The sequence below is a fragment of the Aegilops tauschii genome, chromosome 5 (genome assembly GCF_002575655.3).
Source record: "Aegilops tauschii subsp. strangulata cultivar AL8/78 chromosome 5, Aet v6.0, whole genome shotgun sequence".
Classification (NCBI taxonomy): domain Eukaryota; kingdom Viridiplantae; phylum Streptophyta; class Magnoliopsida; order Poales; family Poaceae; genus Aegilops; species Aegilops tauschii.
The window spans coordinates 195,992,250-196,016,311 of record NC_053039.3 but is presented as its reverse complement, the minus strand read 5'-3'; positions in this window follow the sequence as shown (position 1 = coordinate 196,016,311).

Genomic DNA, 24,062 nt, shown 5'->3' with positions numbered 1-24,062 from the left:
GTGACACCCACCACCACTTGTTAGTAGTCTGTAGGATCATATTCTTGTGTGTTTCTATTGCTGCTAACCATGCCAGGATCACAAGCCGACGAGATTGACTGGGAGAACTTAACAAACAAGGAGCTTCATGATAAGTTTCAGCGAATGATGACTGAACAGGTACAAGATGTGCTGAACAATTTTGAAGAGGCCATGGAGAAGATCACTGGCCTTGTGAAGACGTTCGAAACAAAGCTCATAACAGATTTAATGAACTGCTTGCGCGTCTTCCACCACCGGCTGCACCTGCCACACCTCTGCAACAACAACAACAACAACAACAACTTCAACTACCTCCACGTCGCGAAACAGCCCTCCGCCGAGCGAGCCGTGTCCTTCAGCTTGGCCAAACTGTTGGTGCTGCGGTTGATACTTCTGTGGCTCCTGCTGCTGATGCGGAGGATGATTATGCGGGAGATTACGAGGATGAGGTTGATCAAAATCAGAACTACGTGCAACCACCGGCACCACAACCACCAGGTCGTCCACATGCAAATAATCACAATGGTAGGGCTCTCCCTCAGGTACGAGATCATGACCATCTTCCTAAACTGAAATTGAATATTCCACCATTTGAGGGTAAATATGTTCCTAATATATATCTTACTTTGGAATTAGAAACTGAACAACGATTTACATGTTTACAATATCCTGAGCCGAGACGTGTTCTTGCTGGTGTTTGTGCTTTCACTAGCTTTGCATGCGTTTGGTGGTCTAAACATTGTAGATTATATCCTATTCCAGCTAGTTGGGCTGCTTTGAAAACTGCTATGCGTACTCGTTGGGTTCCACCATATTATCAACGTGAATTAATTCAAAAATTGCAGCGTTTGAGACAAGGAAAAAATTCCGTCAAAGAATATTATCAGGAATTACAAACTGGCATGATTAGATGTGGTATTGTTGAGGCGAATGAAGCTATTCTTGCGCGTTTTATGGGTGGATTAAATAGAGAGATTCAGACCATAGAGTATAATGAGTATAATAATATCACTCATTTATTCCATCTTGCTTGTAAAGCTGAACGTGAAGTGCAGGATCGACAGGCATTGGCGCGAACTAACTTTTCTGTAGGTCGATCTTCGTCATGGGCACCACATGCATCCTCTACTTCCACTGCACCAGCACATCCATCAGGTGCCACCTCCAGCCGTGATACAAGAAAGCAGGCACAACCACCACTATCTGCCAAGAGCACACCTGCCGAGGCTGCGCAGAGCTCTTCTTCTTCAATGGCATCAACAGGGCACAGAAGTGATATTATTTGTCGTCGTTGTAACGGAAGAGGACACTTTGCGAGAGAATGCAAATCTCAGCGTGTGATGATTGCTACTGAGGATGGTGGGTATGAGTCCGCCAGTGACTATGATGAGGAGACTTTGGCTCTTATTACACATGAAGAACACGATGGAGATGCTTCTGATCATGAGACGCAATACATGGCTGCTGAATATGCTGACAGGTATGAATGTTTAGTTGCTCAACGTGTTTTGAGTGTGCAGGTTACACAAGCTGAGCAAAATCAGAGGCATAATTTGTTCCATACAAAGGGAGTTGTGAAGGAACGTTCTGTTCGCGTCATCATAGATGGAGGGAGCTGCAACAACTTGGCTAGCATGGAGATGGTGAAGCTATCTCTCACCACAAGACCACATCCACATCCAATGGTTCAACAACAGCGGCAAGGTTAAGGTAACACGTACTGTTCGTGTGCATTTTAGTATCTCTACATATGCTGATTATGTTGATTGTGATGTGGTACCTATGCAAGCATGTTCCTTATTACTAGGTAGACCATGGCAATTTGATATAAAAAATTGTACACGATGGTAGAAACAATCACTATACTCCTGTTAATAAGGACAAAAATATTACTTTGCTTCCTATGACTCCTGATTCCATTTTGAAAGATGATATTAATAGAGCTAATAAAGCAAAACAGGAGCAAAATAAGAGTGAAAATCAGATTGTGGCAAAAGAATTTGAGCAACAAATGAAGCCTAATAATAAACAATCTAGTGTTGCTTCTGAAATTAAATTGAAAATTGCATGTTTACTTGCCACCAAATCTGATATTGATGATCTAGATTTTAGCAAATCTGTTTGCTATGCTTTTGTGTGCAAAGAGGCATTATTTTCATTCAAGGACGTGCCTTCCTCTTTGCCTCCTGCTGTCACTAACATTTTGCAGGAGTTCTAATGCGGAGCATCCCAAGTTCATCCCCATGTACACTCCGAATACTCTCCAAGCCCCAATGATACATATGACGATACCTCGAATATACGCCATTGGACACAAGGTGAACTCGCTCCTCTCCGAACATTCACTTTCTACATGTGAGATATGGCTACTACCTCCAACGTGTGTGCTATGCATGATCAGGTACTTAGAGGAAAGCCACGGAGCCACCACATCCAACGGACGAGCTAGCGAGGACGCCAAGTACAAGGACCAAGAGAAGAAGCTGTTCGAAGTCTACAGCCTCCGGACGACCGGACCTCGCCAGATGTCCGAAGTCTACAGCCTCCGGACGACCGGACCTCGCCGGACGTCCGACGCCTGGAAGCCACCGGACGACCGATCTGGACCAGACGTCTGGCGCCTGAAGACCCAGCCTACCCAAGTCCCAGCCAACGGGAGCTACAGCGAGAGGATGTCCGTCCAGGACCGGACGACCGGCCACACCTCCCAGCGGGCGGACGTCCGACCCCCGCCGGACGACCGGTGCCATCACACACGAGCCTTATTAGCGGAAGTCCGGAGACTACTGGACGTCCGGACGCCCACGAGCACCGGACGACCGGTCCCCAGCGGACGTCCGGTACCTGTCTGCGCACAGTGTTCGGGCCCGAGGCCCATGTATCCTCTCTCTCACTTACCCCTTCGTGGACCTAGACTATATATACTCCTCCACCTCCTCCTAGCTAGGGTTAGCATTGGTTTAGCTCATATGTGAGATAGAGCTTTGCTCATCCATTACGGATCTAGTCCACGAGAGAGAGACCGCGGCCCCTCTACGAAGAAGATCCCCTTGGATTCAAGACCCCCTCTTGGGTGGCCCCATCAAGACCTCCTCACGGAGAAGAACCGGTTACCCTTTGTATCGTCCTTTGTTGATCGTGGATCTTGTATCTCCTCTTGTGTTCCGAGGATCTAGCACATGTGTGACTATATCTTGTTGGTTTAAGAGTTCCTCTTGTGTTTTCCCTTGTGATTCTGATGTAGGGCGGAACCCTAGGTGGCCGATCTTTCACGAAAGGAGCGGATCCCTACGAAGAACGTGATGAACACGAGGGGAAACACAAGGGAAACACGAGGGGAACACGAGAGAAATCACTCAACCAACAAGAATAGATCACACATGCGCTAGATCGATGAACACAAAGGTAAGATACAAGATCCAAATCCAACAAAGGACGATACAAAGGTAACCGGTTCTTCTTCGTGAGGAGGTCTTGAATCCAAGGTGGATCTTCTCCGTGAGGAGGTCTTGAATCCAAGGTGGATCTTCTCCGTGAGGAGGTCTTGAATCCAAGGTGGATCTTCTCCGTAGAGGGGCCGCGGTCTCTCTCGTGGAGTAGATCCGATATGGATGAGCAAAGCTCTATCTCTAAATGAGCTAATCCTTTGCTAACCCTAGAAAGATGGGGGAGAAGGAGTACATATAGTCTAGAAGGCTGAAGGGGTACAGGGGCCTCGGCCCTTTACTGTGCGCAGATAGGGGGGCCGGATGTCCGGGCGGCGGGCCAGATGTCCGGGCCTTCCCGAGGGGCCGGATGTCCGGGCTTGGCGGCCGGATGTCCGGGCGGGAGGGTTCGGCTACTGTAGTTTCTGTCGCGTGGCGCCGGATGTCCGGGCGAGGGGCCGGACTTCCGGGGCTTCGGGAGGAGCCGGATGTCCGGGGCTGGGGGGCTCAGCTTCTGTATGTTTTGTAGCGTGGCGGCGGATGTCTGGGCTTCTGGCCGGAGTTCCGGGCTGGGGCCGGATGTCCGGGCTGGACGCCGGATGTCCGGGCACTGTAGACTTGGGTGTCTGGGTTGCTGCTGCTGTGGTTGCTCCAGGGGCCGGATGTCCGGGGCCTTGGCCGGATGTCTGGGGCCTGGAAGGTGAACTTGCCCGTTTCTGTTGGTTCTCTTCATCCATGGACTTGGCGGCTTGTCCGTCTTCACGTGCATCCTCGGGAGGTTCCTCTTGACACCTAATCATGCATAGCATATCAGACTTAGGTAGTAGCCATGTCTCGAGTGGATCATATGTGATATCACTAAGGAAGGAAGTCACCTCGTTCTCGAGAGCTCTAGCTCGTGCTCGTGTCATAGGTCCATGGGGATGATCGTAGGATGCTCCGCATCATCTCCCCTCCCTTGGGAAAGATCCGACCTCGGATCGAAATCCTCATCACCATGGTACGAGGAGAGGTCTTTGATGTTGAAGATGTCGCTCACGGAGTACTTGTCGCGTGGGATGTCGATCTTGTATGCGTTGTTGTTGTAGCGTGCAAGCACCTTGAAGGGTCCATCCGCTCGGGTAGTAGCTTGGACTTGCGTTCCTTGGGGAAGCGATCCTTGCGAATGTGTAGCCACACAAGATCTCCAACATTGAACATCATGGGTTGCTTATTGACGTTGAGCTTGGTCGCGAGTCGTTGTACTTGGCGCTCGATGGTGTTCCTTGTATCTTCATGCATCTTCTTGAGGAAGTTGACTCGGGCACTTGCGTCCATGTTTATGCGCTCTTGTAGCGGTAGAGGTAGAATGTCCAATGGTGACAATGGGTTGAAGCCATAGACGACCTCGAAGGGGGACTTGCCGGTAGTCGAATGTCTTGCACGGTTGTAGGCGTACTCGGTGATAGGTAGGCACTCCTCCCACCCCTTGATGTTCTTCTTTATCAACACGTGTAGTAGAGTGGAGAGCGTGCGGTTCGTCACCTCCGTTTGGCCGTCGGTTTGTGGATGGTATGCCGAAGAGAACAAAAGCTTGATTCCGAGCTTGGCGCACAAGGTCTTCCAAAAGTAACTCAAGAACTTGACGTCGCGGTCCGAGACAATCATCTTTGGAACTCCATGAAGGCGCAATATTTCCCTACAAAACAAATTTGCAACATGTGAAGCATCGTCTATCTTGTTGCAAGGAATGAAATGTGCCATTTTGGAGAATCGGTCCACAACAACAAAAACGAAATCCTTGCCATTTTGAGTTCTAGGCAAACCAAGCACAAAGTCCATGCTACTATCTTCCCGTGGTTGATATGGAATTGGAAGTGGCATATAGAGGCCATGAGATTGGGCTTTAGACTTAGCTTTGCGACATGTAGAGCATCGGTTGGTGAAGCGATTGACGTCGCGAAACATCTTGGGCCAAAAGTAGTTCTTGGAGAGCGTAGCAAATGTCTTGTCGCGTCCAAAGTGTCCCATGAGTCCGCCTCCATGAGATTCCTGCAAAAGCAACAAGCGAAGAGAGGACTCGGGGATGCAAAGTTTGTTAGCTCTCATAAGATATCCATCTTTGATGTAGTATCGATCCCAAGAAGTATGCGTCAAACACTTGGCATAAGGAATAGCAAATGTGGGGTCATGCTCATACAAGTCTTTTATGTGCTCAAAACCAATGACATTCAATTCAAGTTGAGTGACAAGCATACATATACGGGAAAGCGCATCCGCCACAACATTTTCCTTACCTTTAATATACTTGATGACATAAGGAAAAGACTCAATAAACTCACTCCATTTAGCATGACGCTTGTTCAACTTAGTTTGACCCTTAAGGTATTTAAGCGTTTCATGGTCGGTATGGATGATGAACTCATGAGGGCGTAGGTAATGTTCCCATTCATGCAAAACTCGCACTAAAGCATATAGCTCTTTGTCATAGATGGGGTAATTGAGTTGTGCTCCGGATAGTTTCTCACTAAAGTATGCAATGGGGCGCTTCTCTTGCGTTAACACACCTCCTATGCCATTACCACTAGCATCGCAATGAATTTCGAATGGTTTGTCAAAGTTGGGTAATGTAAGCACGGGAGCATGTGATGAGGACATCAATACCATTGTTACACCCACAGCCCCTGCTGCTATACATACTGGACCAATTACTAGAGCTCGCGCACGCCAATTAAATTACCAGGTACTTTCGTTTCTTGGTAATGATTCTAATGTTCATGAGAATATGATGCTGCCTAAATTGGATACATTTGTTTTGCTTACAAATGAAGGGCCTAGCTTTGAGAAGGATGAACATTGGAGCAAGAACAAGCATGGAGATGATGGCATGCGCATGGGGGACAAGAACGGAGTTACAAGTGATGATTTCAGGACATTGAAGCCACCATAATGCGTGCATGAAGCCTTGGACGAAATATACAAGATGCTACTTCATAACTTTCGTCCAGAGGCTATTCTAGGTGCTGCGTCACCTTATTATTGGGCCAGGCCCATGTAATTTCGAAATACTTGAGTATAGGCTATTTTTAGAGTCCGTATGTGTGGGGAAACAAGAGATAGGGTTGGTTTCGGACCCCTTCCCCAAGGGCCACGAAATTCCCCCCTCTTCCTCCATATATACAGCCCTTAGGGCGTCGTTTAGACTTTGGGATTTGTTTAGTTAAAAGTTAGCCATTGCAACTTCGTGTACTTCGTTTGTGTCCAACGACCAGACCAAGACCGCTTACGGATCCCCACCATTATCAATACTTTATATATATTCGCAATATTCAGAGTGCATTATCATATTCTTGCTCGTTCTTCGATTGCTTGCAGGAATAGACCTTCGTGGTCAGGCTGATCGTGCTTCCGGCATCGTCAGTAACCTCAGGAGATTGGTTTAGCGATTGCTAAGGCGCAACGTCGTGCACGTTTGTAGTCGGATCGTCAAAGTCGACTCCACCAAATCGATAGTTATCATCTCATCGAAAGATCGGGACACCCTCGCCTCTATCAAGTGGTATCAGATTTCCAGGTTGCTCGGTGAGATTTTACAGTTTTTCGTAGTTTAGATCGAGTCTGTTCTTCATACCTACAGTCCACGAAAAAGCCACACAAAAAAATTAGGGTTAGTTCATCATATCCGAACCAATCTGAGCCTTTGCATAATCTTTTTAGGGTTTTTGCTTTGTTGAATTTGCGGTTGCATCGTCGTGTCAAGTTGCTGGTCTTAGAGTCTAGTCTTTTAGAGTTTCGAGTTCTGGTCATCAGTTGTCACGCCGCCGCCGCACCATCATCATCGCCTTGCCATCTACCACCATTGCTTATCCGCCACTGCTTTGAATCCGTATCCATATACCACCACCAATCCGTATCCATATACCACCACCGATCCGTATCCTTATACCACCACCGCTACCATATACCACCACCGCTGCCATATCCTACCACCATATATCCACAACCAATCCGAGTTCTTTTCATATTCGGTTTGTGTTAGAGATCCATCTATTTTCCGTTTCGTGTTTCCTTGCCTGAGTAGGTCTCGGAAAAAAAAGACCCCCGGGCAGTTTTTAGGCCAAAATTTCGGCGACCAAAAATATTTTTTCCCTATCCTATTTTTAGGTCCCGGGGAGTGTTTTGAGACACTCGCCATCATAGTGATTTTTTGTCGCACTTTTTCGTCGTCGCTGCCCTGATTTCCGAAAAAAAATAGTCAAAAAAAATTTGTGCCTATCCTGTCAGTTTGACCTGGGAAGAGTTTTGAGACACTCGCCATTATAGTGATTTTTCGCAAAAAAAAAGAGCGCGAAAAAAAAGAACAAATTTTTTTTTCCAGAGTGTGCTTTTCCCTTGTTTACGTGCAGCGCCGTGATTTTGTTAGTGTTCTAGGCTCGCGTCTCTAGCACGGTCTAGCCTAGGACCAGCACAGTACCGTCGTTGAGTGTTTATTCAACTTTGCATCTCTGAATTGATTATTGCTGACCATTTTTGCTACCATATTATAAGCCTTCCCAGCTCCACATACATCTACATCGTGCGTTTGACTCTCCCTGGTAATCGCTCTATCCAAGCTTTGAGAGTTTTGACTACAACGGTTGCCGATCACCACCTGCTGCTGGGTAAGAACTGGTAAGAATTTGAGATTCGCTTGAAGGATTTGTGACACACCACCATCACCACCACTTCCTAGTAGTCTGTAGGATCATATTCTTTTGTGTTTCTATTGCTGCTAACCATGGCAGGATCACAAGCCGATGAGACTGATTGGGAGAACATGACGAACAAGGAGTTGCATGATAAATTTCAGCAAATGATGAGTGGCCAGGTGGGAGATGTGCTAAACAGATTTGAAGAGGCTATGGAGAAGATAGATGCCGTGGAGAAGTCGTTCGAGACAAAGCTGGATAACAAGTTTACTGAATTACTCAAGCGTCTTCCCCAACCACCACCGGCTGCATATGTCGCACCTCTACAACAACAACAACCACATCTCCAACGCCGCCTTCCAAATCAAGTGGGACGAGCACAGCGCGTTCCAATTGAGACTGGTCAAAATTCGGGTGCCGCTGCACCTACTGTTGATGCTTCTTTGGCTCCTGCTAATGCGGCGGCTGAGGAGGATGACGATTATGCGGGCGATTATGAGGATGAGGTTGATAAAAATCAGAACTACGTGCAGCCACCAGCACCACCACCAGCAGGTCGACCTCAGGTATATATTCGCAACGGTAGGCCGGCACCACCACCTCAGGTACGAGATCATGACCATCTCCCTAAACTGAAATTGAATATTCCACCATTTGAGGGTAGATATGTTCCTGATATATATCTTACTTGGGAGTTAGAAACTGAACAACGATTTACATGTTTACAATATCCTGAGGAGAGACGTGTTCCTGCTGCTGTTTGTGCTTTCACTAGCTTTGCATGTGTTTGGTGGTCTGAACATTGTAGATTATATCCTTTCCAGCTACTTGGGCTGCTTTGAAAACTGCTATGCGTACTCGTTGGGTTCCACCATATTATCAACGTGAATTACTTCAAAAATTGCAGCGCTTAAGACAAGGGAAAAATTATGTAGAACAATATTATCAGGAATTAAAAACTGGCATGATTAGATGTGGTATTGTTGAGGAGAATGAAGCTATGCTTGCACGTTTTATGGGTGGATTAAATAAAGAGATTCAGACCATTCTAGAGTATAAGGATTATAATAATATCACTCGTTTATTCCATCTTGCTTGTAAAGCTGAACGTGAAGTGCAGGATCGACAGGCATTGGCGCGAACTAACTTTTCTGCAGGTCGACCTTCATCATGGACACCACGTGCATCCTCTACTTCCACTTCACCATCACCTCCATCAGGTGCCACCTCCAGCCGTGATACAAGAAAGCAGGCACAACCACCACTCTCTGCCAAGAGCACACCTGCCGGGCCTGCGCAGAGCTCTTCTTCTTCCATGGCGTCAACAGGGCACACAAGTGATATTATTTGTCGTTGTTGTAAGGGAAGAGGACATTATGCGAGAGAATGCAAATCTCAGCGTGTGATGATTGCTACTGAGGATGGTGGGTATGAGTCTGCTAGTGACTATGATGAGGAGACTTTGGCTCTTATTACACGTGAAGAACATGGTGGAGATGATTCTGAAAATGAGACGCAATACATGGCTCCTGAAGACGCTGACAGGTATGAATGTTTAGTTGCTCAACGTGTTTTGAGTGTGCAGGTCACACAAGCAGAGCAAAATCAGAGGCATAATTTGTTCCATAGAAAGGGAGTTGTGAAGGAACGTTCTGTTCGCGTCATCATAGATGGAGGGAGCTGTAACAACTTGGCTAGCATGGAGATGGTGGAGAAACTATCTCTCACCACAAGACCACATCCACTTCCTTACTACATCCAATGGTTCAACAACAGCGGCAAGGTTAAGGTAACACGTACTGTTCGTGTGCATTTTAGTATCTCTACATATGCTGATTATGTTGATTGTGATGTGGTACCCATGCAAGCATGTTCCTTATTACTTGGTAGACCATGGCAATTTGATAAAAATTCTGTACACCATGGTAGAAACAATCAGTATACTCTTGTTCATAAGGATAAAAATATTACTTTGCTTCCTATGACTCCTGATTCCATTTTGAAAGATGACATTAATAGAGCTAATAAAGCAAAACAGGAGAAAAATAAGAGTGAAAATCAGATTGTGGCAAAAGAATTTGAGCAACAAATGAAACCTAATAATAAACCATCTAGTGTTGTTTCTGAAATTAAATTGAAAAGTGCATGTTTACTTGCCACAAAATCTGATATTGATGAGCTAGATTTCAACAAACCTGTTTGCTATGCTTTTGTGTGCAAAGAGGCATTATTTTCATTCGAGGACGTGCCTTCCTCTTTGCCCCCTGCTGTCACTAACATTTTGCAGGAGTTCGCTGACGTCTTCCCACAAGACGTGCCATCGGGATTATCACCTATTCGAGGGATTGAGCATCAAATTGATTTAATTCCCGGTGCATCGCTACCCAACCGTGCACCATACCGTACCAATCCAGAGGAGACGAAGGAGATTATGCGTCAAGTACAGGAGCTGCTCGACAAAGGTTATATACGCGAATCTCTTAGTCCTTGTGCTGTTCCTATTATACTAGTGCCTAAAAAAGGATGGTACGTCGCGTATGTGTGTTGATTGTAGAGGCATTAATAATATTACTATTCGTTATCGTCATCCTATTCCTAGGCTAGATGATATGCTTGATGAATTGAGTGGCTCTACAATATTCTCCAAAGTTGATTTGCGTAGTGGATACCATCAAATTCGTATGAAATTGGGAGATGAATGGAAAACTGCATTTAAAACTAAATTTGGTTTATATGAGTGGTTAGTCATGCCTTTTGGGTTAACTAATGCACCTAGTACTTTCATGAGACTAATGAACGAAGTTTTACGTGCTTTCATTGGACGATTTGTGGTAGTCTATTTTGATGATATACTGATTTACAGCAAATCTTTGGAAGAACATTTGGAACATTTACGTGCTGTTTTTATTGCTCTACGTGATGCACGTTTGTTTGGTAACCTTGGGAAGTGCACCTTTTGCACCGACCGAGTATCTTTTCTTGGCTATGTTGTTACTCCACAGGGAATTGAAGTTGATAAAGCCAAGATTGAAGCTATTGAGAGTTGGCCGCAGCCCAAAACGGTCACACAAGTGCGGAGTTTTCTTGGACTCGCTGGTTTCTATAGGCGTTTTGTGAGAGATTTTAGCACCATTGCTGCACCTCTCAACACGCTTACAAAGAAGGATGTGCCTTTTGTTTGGGGTACCGCACAGGAAGAAGCCTTCACGGTATTGAAAGATAAGTTGACACATGCTCCTTTACTCCAACTTCCTGATTTTAATAAGACTTTTGAGCTTGAATGTGATGCTAGTGGAATTGGATTAGGAGGTGTGTTATTACAAGATGGTAAACCTGTTGCATACTTTTCTGAAAAATTGAGTGGGCCTAGTCTGAATTATTCTACTTATGATAAAGAACTATATGCTCTTGTTCGGACTTTAGAAACATGGCAACATTATTTATGGCCCAAAGAATTTGTTATACATTCTGATCATGAATCTTTGAAACATATTAAGTCAAGCTAAACTGAATCGTAGACATGCTAAATGGGTTGAATTCATTGAAACTTTCCCTTATGTCATTAAACACAAGAAGGGTAAAGAAAATGTTATTGCTGATGCATTGTCTCGTCGCTATACTATGCTTTCACAACTTGACTTCAAAATATTTGGTTTGGAGACCATCAAAGATCAATATGTGCATGATGCTGATTTTAAAAATGTTTTGCAGAATTGTAAAGAAGGAAGAACCTGGAACAAGTTTGTCGTTAATGATGGATTTGTGTTCCGTGCTAACAAGCTATGCATTCCAGCTAGCTCTCTTCGTCTTTTGTTGTTGCAGGAGGCGCATGGAGGAGGATTAATGGGACACTTTGGCGTGAGGAAGACGGAGGACGTACTTGCTACACATTTCTTTTGGCCAAAGATGAGACGGGATGTTGAGCGTTTTGTTGCTCGCTGCACTACATGTCAAAAAGCTAAGTCACGACTCAATCCTCATGGTTTATATATGCCTTTGCCTGTACCTAGTGTTCCTTGGGAGGATATATCTATGGACTTTGTTTTAGGTTTACCTCGAACAAAGAAGGGGAGGGATAGCATATTTGTTGTCGTGGATAGATTCTTAAAAATGGCACACTTTATACCATGTCATAAAAGCGATGATGCTGTTAATGTTGCTGATTTGTTCTTCCGTGAAATTATTCGTTTGCATGGTGTGCCAAATACTATTGTTTCAGATCGTGATACTAAATTTCTTAGCCACTTTTGGAGATGTTTATGGGCTAAGTTGGGGACTAAACTGCTTTTTAGTACTACTTGTCACCCCCAAACTGATGGACAAACTGAAGTAGTCAATAGAACATTGTCTACTATACTTAGGGCTGTTTTGAAGAATAATAAGAAAATGTGGGAAGAATGCTTGCCTCATATTGAGTTTGCTTATGATCGTTCATTGCATTCTACTACTAAGATGTGCCCTTTTGAAATTGTCTATGGTTTCCTACCTCGTGCACCTATTGATTTGTTGCCTCTTCCATCTTCGGAGAAGGTTAATTTTGATGCTAAACAACGTGCTGAATTGATCTAAAAAATGCATGAGTTAACTAAGGAAAACATTGAGCGTATGAATGCTAAATATAAACTTGCTGGAGATAAGGGTAGAAAACATGTTGTGTTTGCACCTGGAGATCTTGTTTGGTTACATTTGCGTAAGGATAGATTTCCTGATTTGCGCAAATCAAAGCTAATGCCACGTGTTGATGGTCCTTTTAAGGTGTTAGAGAAAATAAATGATAATGCATATAAACTTGAGCTGCCTGCAGATTTTGGGGTTAGTCCCACTTTTAACATTGCAGATTTGAAGCCTTATTTGGGTGAGGGAGATGAGCTTCCGTCGAGGACGACTTCATTTCAAGAAGGGGAGGATGATGAGGACATCAATACCATTGTTACACCCACAGCCCCTGCTGCTATACATACTGGACCAATTACTAGAGCTCGCGCACGCCAATTAAATTACCAGGTACTTTTGTTTCTTGGTAATGATTCTAATGTTCATGAGAATATGATGCTGCCTAAATTGGATACATTTGTTTTGCTTACAAATGAAGGGCCTAGCTTTGAGAAGGATGAACATTGGAGCAAGAACAAGCATGGAGATGATGGCATGCGCATGGGGGACAAGAACGGAGTTACAAGTGATGATTTCAGGACATTGAAGCCACCATAATGCGTGCATGAAGCCTTGGACGAAATATACAAGATGCTACTTCATAACTTTCGTCCAGAGGCTATTCTAGGTGCTGCGTCACCTTATTATTGGGCCAGGCCCATGTAATTTCGAAATACTTGAGTATAGGCTATTTTTAGAGTCCGTATGTGTGGGGAAACAAGAGATAGGGTTGGTTTCGGACCCCTTCCCCAAGGGCCATGAAATTCCCCCCTCTTCCTCCATATATATAGCCCTTAGGGCATCGTTTAGACTTTGGGATTTGTTTAGTTAAAAGTTAGCCATTGCAACTTCGTGTACTTCGTTTGTGTCCAACGACCAGACCAAGACCGCTTACGGATCCCCACCATTATCAATACTTTATATATATTCGCAATATTCAGATTGCATTATTATATTCTTGCTCGTTCTTCGATTGCTTGCAGGAATAGACCTTCGTGGTCAGGCTGATCGTGCTTCCGGCATCGTCAGTAACCTCAGGAGATTGGTTTAGCGATTGCTAAGGCGCAACATTGTGCATGTTTGTAGTCGGATCGTCAAAGTCGACTCCACCAAATCGATAGTTATCATCTCATTGAAAGATCGGGACACCCTCGCCTCTATCAGCACGAGTAAGCAAATTCTTAAGCTCATTGAAAGCGATATCTTGGGATGTCCCCCAAACAAACGGTGCATTTTTCTTACTCAAAGCATGCAAAGGTGAAGCAATGGTGCTAAAATCCTTCACAAATCTACGGTAGAAACCGGCTAAACCAAGAAAACTACGCACTTGTTGCAAATTGGTTGGTTGGGACCAGGTTTTAATAGCATTGATCTTAGATTCATCAACATGAACACCCTTAGAAGATACTACGAAACCCAAGAAAACAAGCTTATCAACACCAAAAAGGCATTTTTCCATATTAGCATAAAGTTGCTCGTTTCGAAGAGTTTGTAGCACGGTGCGAAGGCGGGTGACATGCTCTTTGAGAGATTTGCTAAACACAAGGTGATGAGGACATCAATACCATTGTTACACCCACAGCCCCTGCTGCTATACATACTGGACCAATTACTAGAGCTCGCGCACGCCAATTAAATTACCAGGTACTTTCGTTTCTTGGTAATGATTCTAATGTTCATGAGAATATGATGCTGCCTAAATTGGATACATTTGTTTTGCTTACAAATGAAGGGCCTAGCTTTGAGAAGGATGAACATTGGAGCAAGAACAAGCATGGAGATGATGGCATGCGCATGGGGAACAAGAACGGAGTTACAAGTGATGATTTCAGGACGTTGAAGCCACCATAATGCGTGCATGAAGCCTTGGACGAAATATACAAGATGCTACTTCATAACTTTCGTCCAGAGGCTATTCTAGGTGCTGCGTCACCTTATTATTGGGCCAGGCCCATGTAATTTCGAAATACATAAGTATAGGCTGTTTTTAGAGTCCGTATGTGTGGGGAAACAAGAGATAGGGTTGGTTTCGGACCCCTTCCTCAAGGGCCACGAAATTCCCCCCTCTTCCTCCATACATACAACCCTTAGGGCGTCGTTTAGACTTTGGGTTTTGTTTAGATTAAAAGTTCGCCATAGCTGCAACTTCGCGTACTTCGTTTGTTTTCAGCGACCAGACAAAGGCGTCACAGAACTCCACCTTGATCAATAAAGCTTTCATCTTATATTCGCAATATCCAGATTGCAATCTCAGTTTCTTGCTTGTTCTTCGTTTGCTCGCAGGAAACAGACCCTCGTGGTCAGGTTGATCGTGCTCCGGCGTGGTCGATAACCTCTCGGAGTTGGTTTAGCGATTGCTAAGGCGCGACGTCCTCGCACGTTCGTAGTCGGATCGTCAAAGTCGACTTCCACCAAAGCGATATCCATCATCTCATCGAAAGACGGGACACCTTTGCCTCTATCAAGTGGTATCAGATTTCCAGGTTGCTCGGTGAGATTTTATAGTTTTTCGTAGTTTAGATCGAGTCTGTTCTTCATACCTACAGTCCACGAAAAAGCCACAAAAAAAATTAGGGTTAGTTCATCATATCCGAACCAATCTGAGCCTTTACATAATCTTTTTAGGGTTTTTGCTTTGTTGAATTTGCGGTTGCATCGTCGTGTCAAGTTGCTGGTCTTAGAGTCTAGTCTTTTAGAGTTTCGAGTTCTGGTCATAAGTTGTCACGCCGCCGCCGCACCATCATCATCGCCTTGCCATCTACCACCATTGCTCATCCGCCACCGCTCTGAATCCGTATCCATATACCACCACCGATCCGTATCCATATACCACCATCGCTACCATATACCACCACCGCTGCCATATCCTACCGCCATATATCCACCACCAATCCGAGTTCTTTTCATATTCGGTTGGTTTTAGAGATCCATATATTTTCCGTTTCGTGTTTCCTTGCCTGAGTAGGTCTCGAAAAAAAAAGAGTGGAGACCCCCGGGCAGTTTTTAGGCCAAAATTTCGGCAACCAAAAATATTTTTTCCCTATCCTATTTTTAGGCCCCGGGTAGTGTTTTGAGACACTCGCCATCATAGTGATTTTTTGTCGCACTTTTTCGTCGTCGCTGCCCTGATTTCCGGAAAAAATATAGTCAAAAAATTTTGTGCCCGTCCTGTCAGTTTGACCTGGGAAGAGTTTTGAGACACTCGCCATTATAGTGATTTTTCGCAAAAAAAAAAGAGCGCAAAAAAAAGAGAGCGCAAAAAAAAAAAGAGCGAATTTTTTTTTTTTCCAGAGTGTGCTTTTCCCTTGTTTACGTGCAACGCTGTGATTTTGTTAGTGTTCTAGGCTCGCGTCTCTAGCACGGTCTAGCCTAGGACCAGCACAGTACCGTCGTTGAGCGTTTATTCAACTTTGCATCTCTGAATTGATTATTGCTTACCATTTTGCTACCATATTATAAGCCTTCCCAGCTCCACATAAGTCTACATCATGCGTTTGACTCTCCCTGGTAATCGCTATATCCAAGCTTTGAGAGTTTTTTACTACAACGGTTGTCGATCACCACCTGCTGCTGGGTAAGAACTGGTAAGAATTTGAGATTCGCTTGAAGGTTTTGTGACACACCACCATCACCACCACTTCTAGTAGTCTGCAGGATCATATTCTTTTGTGTTTCTATTGCTGCTAACCATGGCAGGTTCACAAGCCGATGAGACTGATTGGGAGAACATGACGAACAAGGAGTTGCATGATAAATTTCAGCAAATGATGAGTGGCCAGGTGGGAGATGTGCTAAACCGATTTGAAGAGGCTATGGAGAAGATAGATGCCGTGGAGAAGTCGTTCGAGACAAAGCTGGATAACAAGTTTACTGAATTACTCAAGCGTCTTCCCCAACCACCACCGGCTGCACATGTCGCACCTCTACAACAACAACAACCACATCTCCAACGCCGCCTTCCAAATCAAGTGGGACGGGCACAGCGCGTTCCAATTGAGATTGGTCAAAATTCGGGTGCTGCTGCACCTACTGTTGATGCTTCTTTGGCTCCTGCTCCTGCGGCGGCTGAGGAGGATGACGATTATGCGTGCGATTATGAGGATGAGGTTGATCAAAATCAGAACTACGTGCAGCCACCAGCACCACCACCAGCAGGTCGACCTCAGGTATATATTCGCAACGGTAGGCCGGCACCACCACCTCAGGTACGAGATCATGACCATATCCCTAAACTGAAATTGAATATTCCACCATTTGAGGGTAGATATGTTCCTGATATATATCTTACTTGGGAGTTAGAAACTGAACAACGATTTACATGTTTACAATATCCTGAGGAGAGACGTGTTCCTGCTGCTGTTTGTGCTTTCACTAACTTTGCATGTGTTTGGTGGTCTGAACATTGTAGATTATATCCTGTTCCAGCTACTTGGGCTGCTTTGAAAACTGCTATGCGTACTCGTTGGGTTCCACCATATTATCAACGTGAATTACTTCAAAAATTGCAGCGTTTAAGACAAGGGAAAAATTCTGTAGAAGAATATTATCAGGAATTACAAACTGGCATGATTAGATGTGGTATTGTTGCGGAGAATGAAGCTATGCTTGCACGTTTTATGGGTGGATTAAATAAAGAGATTCAGACCATTCTAGAGTATAAGGATTATAAGAATATCACTCGTTTATTCCATCTTGCTTGTAAAGCTGAACGTGAAGTGCAGGATCGACAGCCATTGGCGCGAACTAACTTTTCTGCAGGCCGACCTTCATCATGGACACCGCGTGCATCTTCTACTTCCACTTCACCATCACCTCCATCAGGTGCCACCTCCAGCCGTGATACAAGAAAGCAGGCACAACCACCACTCTTTGCCAAGAGCACACCTGCCGGGCCTGCGCAGAGCTCTTCTTCTTCCATGGCATCGACAGGGCACACAAGTGATATTATTTGTCGTCGTTGTAAGGGAAGAGGACATTTTGCGAGAGAATGCAAATCTCAGCGTGTCATGATTGCTACTGCGGATGGTGGGTATGAGTCCGCTAGTGACTATGATGAGGAGACTTTGGCTCTTATTACACGTGAAGAACATGGTGGAGATGATTCTGAAAATGAGACGCAATACATGGCTCCTGAAGACGCTGACAGGTATGAATGTTTAGTTGCTCAACGTGTTTTGAGTGTGCAGGTCACACAAGCAGAGCAAAATCAGAGGCATAATTTGTTCCATACAAAGGGAGTTGTGAAGGAACGTTCTGTTCGCGTCATCATAGATGGAGGGAGCTGTAACAACTTGGCTAGCATGGAGATGGTGGAGAAGCTATCTCTCACCACAAGACCACATCCACATCCTTACTACATCCAATGGTTCAACAACAGCGGCAAGGTTAAGGTAACACGTACTGTTCGTGTGCATTTTAGTATCTCTACATATGCTGGTTATGTTGATTGTGATGTGGTACCCATGCAAGCATGTTCCTTATTACTAGGTAGACCATGGCAATTTGATAAAAATTCTGTACACCATGGTAGAAACAATCAGTATACTCTTGTTCATAGGGATAAAAATATTACTTTGCTTCCTATGACTCCTGATTCCATTTTGAAAGATAACATTAATAGAGATAATAAAGCAAAACAGGAGAAAAATAAGAGTGAAAATCAGATTGTGGCAAAGGAATTTGAGCAACAAATGAAACCTAATAATAAACCATCTAGTGTTGTTTCTGAAATTAAATTGAAAAGTGCATGTTTACTTGCCACAAAATCTGATATTGACGAACTAGATTTCGGCAAATCTGTTTGCTATGCTTTTGTGTGCAAAGAGGCATTATTTTCATTCGAGGACGTGCCTTCCTCTTTGCCCCCTGCTGTCACTAATATTTTGCAGGAGTTCGCTGACGTCTTCCCACAAGACGTGCCACCGGGATTACCACCTATTCGAGGGATTGAGCATCAAATTGACTTAATTCCCGGTGCATCGCTACCCAACCGTGCACCATACCGTACCAATCCAGAGGAGACGAAGGAGATTACGCGTCAAGTACAGGAGCTGCTCGACAAAGGTTATATACGCGAATCTCTTAGTCCTTGTGCTGTTCCTATTATACTAGTGCCTAAAAAGGATGGTACGTCGCGTATGTGTGTTGATTGTAGAGGCATTAATAATATTACTATTCGTTATCGTCATCCTATTCCTAGGCTAGATGATATGCTTGATGAATTGAGTGGCTCTACAATATTCTCCAAAGTTGATTTGCGTAGTGGATACCATCAAATTCGTATGAAATTGGGAGATGAATGGAAAACTGCATTTAAAACTAAGTTTGGTTTATATGAGTGGTTAGTCATGCCTTTTGGGTTAACTAATGCACCTAGTACTTTCATGAGACTAATGAACGAAGTTTTACGTGCTTTCATTGGACGATTTGTGGTAGTCTATTTTGATGATATACTGATTTATAGCAAATCCTTGGAAGAACATTTGGAACATTTACGTGTTGTTTTTATTGCTCTACGTGATGCACGTTTGTTTGGTAACCTTGGGAAGTGCACCTTTTGCACCGACCGAGTATCTTTTCTTGGCTATGTTGTTACTCCACAGGGAATTGAAGTTGATAAAGCCAAGATTGAAGCTATTGAGAGTTGGCCGCAGCCCAAAACGGTCACACAAGTGCGGAGTTTTCTTGGACTCGCTGGTTTCTATAGGCGTTTTGTGAGAGATTTTAGCACCATTGCTGCACCTCTCAACGAGCTTACAAAGAAGGATGTGCCTTTTGTTTGGGGTACCGCACAGGAAGAAGCCTTCACGGTATTGAAAGATAAGTTGACACATGCTCCTTTACTCCAACTTCCTGATTTTAATAAGACTTTTGAGCTTGAATGTGATGCTAGTGGCATTGGATTAGGAGGTGTGTTATTACAAGATGGCAAACCTGTTGCATACTTTTCTGAAAAATTGAGTGGGCCTAGTCTGAATTATTCTACTTATGATAAAGAACTATATGCTCTTGTTCGGACTTTAGAAACATGGCAACATTATTTATGGCCCAAAGAATTTGTTATACATTCTGATCATGAATCTTTGAAACATATTAAAAGTCAAGCTAAACTGAATCGTAGACATGCTAAATGGGTTGAATTCATTGAAACTTTCCCTTATGTCATTAAACACAAGAAGGGTAAAGAAAATGTTATTGCTGATGCATTGTCTCGTCGCTATACTATGCTTTCACAACTTGACTTCAAATATTTGGTTTGGAGACCATCAAAGATCAATATGTGCATGATGCTGATTTTAAAGATGTATTGCAGAATTGTAAAGAAGGAAGAACCTGGAACAAGTTTGTCGTTAATGATGGATTTGTGTTCCGTGCTAACAAGCTATGCATTCCAGCTAGCTCTCTTCGTCTTTTGTTGTTGCAGGAGGCGCATGGAGGAGGATTAATGGGACTCTTTGGCGTGAAGAAGACGGAGGACGTACTTGCTACACATTTCTTTTGGCCAAAGATGAGACGGGATGTTGAGCGTTTTGTTGCTCGCTGCACTACATGTCAAAAAGCTAAGTCACGACTCAATCCTCATGGTTTATATATGCCTTTGCCTGTACCTAGTGTTCCTTGGGAGGATATATCTATGGACTTTGTTTTAGGTTTACCTCGAACAAAGAAGGGGAGGGATAGCATATTTGTTGTCGTGGATAGATTCTCGAAAATGGCACACTTTATACCATGTCATAAAAGCGATGATGCTGTTAATGTTGCTGATTTGTTCTTTCGTGAAATTATTCGCTTGCATGGTGTGCCAAATACTATTGTTTCCGATCGTGATACTAAATTTCTTAGCCACTTTTGGAGATGTTTATGGGCTAAGTTGGGGACTAAACTGCTTTTTAGTACTACTTGTCACCCCCAAACTGATGGACAAACTGAAGTAGTCAATAGAACATTGTCTACTATGCTTAGGGCTGTTTTGAAGAATAATAAGAAAATGTGGGAAGAATGCTTGCCTCATATTGAGTTTGCTTATAATCGTTCATTGCATTCTACTACTAAGATGTGCCCTTTTGAAATTGTGTATGGTTTCCTACCTCGTGCACCTATTGATTTGTTGCCTCTTCCATCTTCGGAGAAGGTTAATTTTGATGCTAAACAACGTGCTGAATTGATCTTAAAAATGCATGAGTTAACTAAGGAAAACATTGAGCGTATGAATGCTAAATATAAACTTGCTGGAGATAAGGGTAGAAAACATGTTGTGTTTGCACCTGGAGATCTTGTTTGGTTACATTTGCGTAAGGATAGATTTCCTGATTTGCGCAAATGAAAGCTAATGCCACGTGCTGATGGTCCTTTTAAGGTGTTAGAGAAAATAAATGATAATGCATATAAACTTGACCTGCCTGCAGATTTTGGGGTTAGTCCCACTTTTAACATTGCAGATTTGAAGCCTTATTTGGGTGAGGAAGATGAGCTTCCGTCGAGGACGACTTCATTTCAAGAAGGGGAGGATGATGAGGACATCAATACCATTGTTACACCCACAGCCCCTGCTGCTATACATACTGGACCAATTACTAGAGCTCGCGCACGCCAATTAAATTACCAGGTACTTTCGTTTCTTGGTAATGATTCTAATGTTCATGAGAATATGATGCTGCCTAAATTGGATACATTTGTTTTGCTTACAAATGAAGGGCCTAGCTTTGAGAAGGATGAACATTGGAGCAAGAACAAGCATGGAGATGATGGCATGCGCATGGGGAACAAGAACGGAGTTACAAGTGATGATTTCAGGACGTTGAAGCCACCATAATGCGTGCATGAAGCCTTGGACGAAATATACAAGATGCTACTTCATAACTTTCGTCCAGAGGCTATTCTAGGTGTTGCGTCACCTTATTATTGGGCCAGGCCCATGTAATTTCGAAATACATAAGTATAGGCTGTTTTTAGAGTCCGTATGTGTGGGGAAACAAGAGATAGGGTTGGTTTCGGACCCCTTCCTCGAGGGCCACGAAATTCCCCCCTCTTCCTCCATATATACAGCCCTTAGGGCGTCGTTTAGACTTTGGGTTTTGTTTAGATTAAAAGTTCGCCATAGCTGCAACTTCGCGTACTTCGTTTGTGTTCAGCGACCAGACAAAGGCGTCACAGAACTCCACCTTCATCAATAAAGCTTTCATCTTATATTCGCAATATCCAGATTGCAATCTCAGTTTCTTGCTTGTTCTTCGTTTGCTCGCAGGAAACAGACCCTCGTGGTCAGGTTGATCGTGCTCCGGCGTGGTCGATAACCTCTCGGAGTTGGTTTAGCGATTGCTAAGGCGCGACGTGCTCGCACGTTCGTAGTCGGATCGTCAAAGTCGACTTCCACCAAAGCGATATCCATCATCTCATCGAAAGACGGGATACCTTTGCCTCTATCACAAGGATATCATCAAAGTAGACAAAAACAAATTCACCAATGTTGATAGAGGCGAGGGTGTCCCGATCTTTCGATGAGATGATAACTATCGATTTGGTGGAGTAGACTTTGACGATCCGACTACAAACATGCACGACGTTGCACCTTAGCAATCGCTAAACCAATCTCCCGAGGTTGATGACGATGCTGGAAGCACAATCAACCTGCACAGGAAGGTCTATTCTAGCAAGCAATCGAAGAACAAGCAAGAATATGATAATGCAATCTGAATATTGCGAATATAGATGAAGTATTGATAAAGGTGGGGATCCGTAAGCGGTCTTGGTCTGGTTGTTGGACACAAACGAAGTACACGAAGTTGCCATGGCTAACTTTTAACTAAACAAATCCCAAGCAAAAAGCTACTAGATGAATCTACTTATATAGGAGAAAGGGGTGGAGGCCAAGGAGGTGGGAGGACGTCCCAAGGCAGCCTAAAACCAACCCTAGGTCGTACAAGGCTCATGGGCCCAAGTGGAGGTGATGCAACACCTTTGGACATGTTGTTTGACTCGGATTCTGTTACAGCGTCAGATTGTTTCGTCCATATCTCAACGCTCCGGACGAATTTAAAGGTGAATCCAATCGGGTTGGACGAAATCTACTTTCCAACAAAAAATGAATCACCCAATTCGGAGTCCGTATGAAAAAGTTGTTGGCGTTTTGAGTCAGGTATGTCTGTGCAGTCCGAATCTGAATCCAGAACGTGAGAGACCTGGACTCTATCTTCTCTTGGCCCAAAAGTGACGTGAGAGGACTTTTTGAACAGAACCTAAACTTCTCCTTTTGCCTTATCTTCATATGTTGATTGTACAAATGTCCCATACACCTGCAATTAGACAAAACACAAAAGTGTGTGAAGTATTTTTGTTCTGGATAACATAAATAGATTATTGAATAATTTGCACTAGAAATCACCTGACAAATATGCATGTATGCAATATTTTTGGTCGTATCCAAGGTAGTCATGTCCTCGTCATCCTCCCCTTCTTGAAAATAAAGCCGTCCTCGGCGTTGCTTAATCTGAAATGTGGCTAACAAAAGAGACAAGGTGTACATGTTGTATATGTATCTGTCATCCATTTTTACTTCCCGTGGATTTTGCACATATGACACATGTATACATGAGTAACTTTCAGAGTTAATAAAATATAAAGCCAAAATATTATCACAAGAAGTAGAAGGCATGAAAGTATTGCAACTCAGTTTGCACATATAAGTGAAGCTCTTATTCATATGATAAGATTGACAATATTCATCATTAAACCATGCCAACATTGGTGAATAAACCTTACTTGCATCAAATTTACATGCTACAACATGCTTAACTAAGCAAACATGCAATAAGTCATTTGACACAGAATCATCACCAAGATTAGAGGTCATATCAAAATGATTAAACATTGGTTCTTTTGCATCAACAGTTAATTCATTGGGTGCACTCAAAATTGTTGGTACTTTAGTTGTTTGATCACATGACGCATTCATGACAGTAACATGATTCTCTAAAATAGGTGATGTGCTCAAATCAACAGGTAACTCAACACATGATGTATTCAAGTTAACTAGGCATGCATCATTCTCATGTGTCGTTATATCATCAATACCTTTACAGTTACCTTGTCGCAAAGATGTAGCTGATGTAGGTATGGATGATGGCAATGTACCATACTCTTGAGATGATGTCGCGCTCACAATCTGAGGTGTGGCTGCTCTAGTAGGTGCAACGGTGGAGGAACCAAGCGGTGGTGGTGAGCATGAACTAGAACAGTAGTTGTTGTAGTCACCCAATGCATCCTCCTGTAACTGTCTCTCAAAGGTACAAGCACGAAC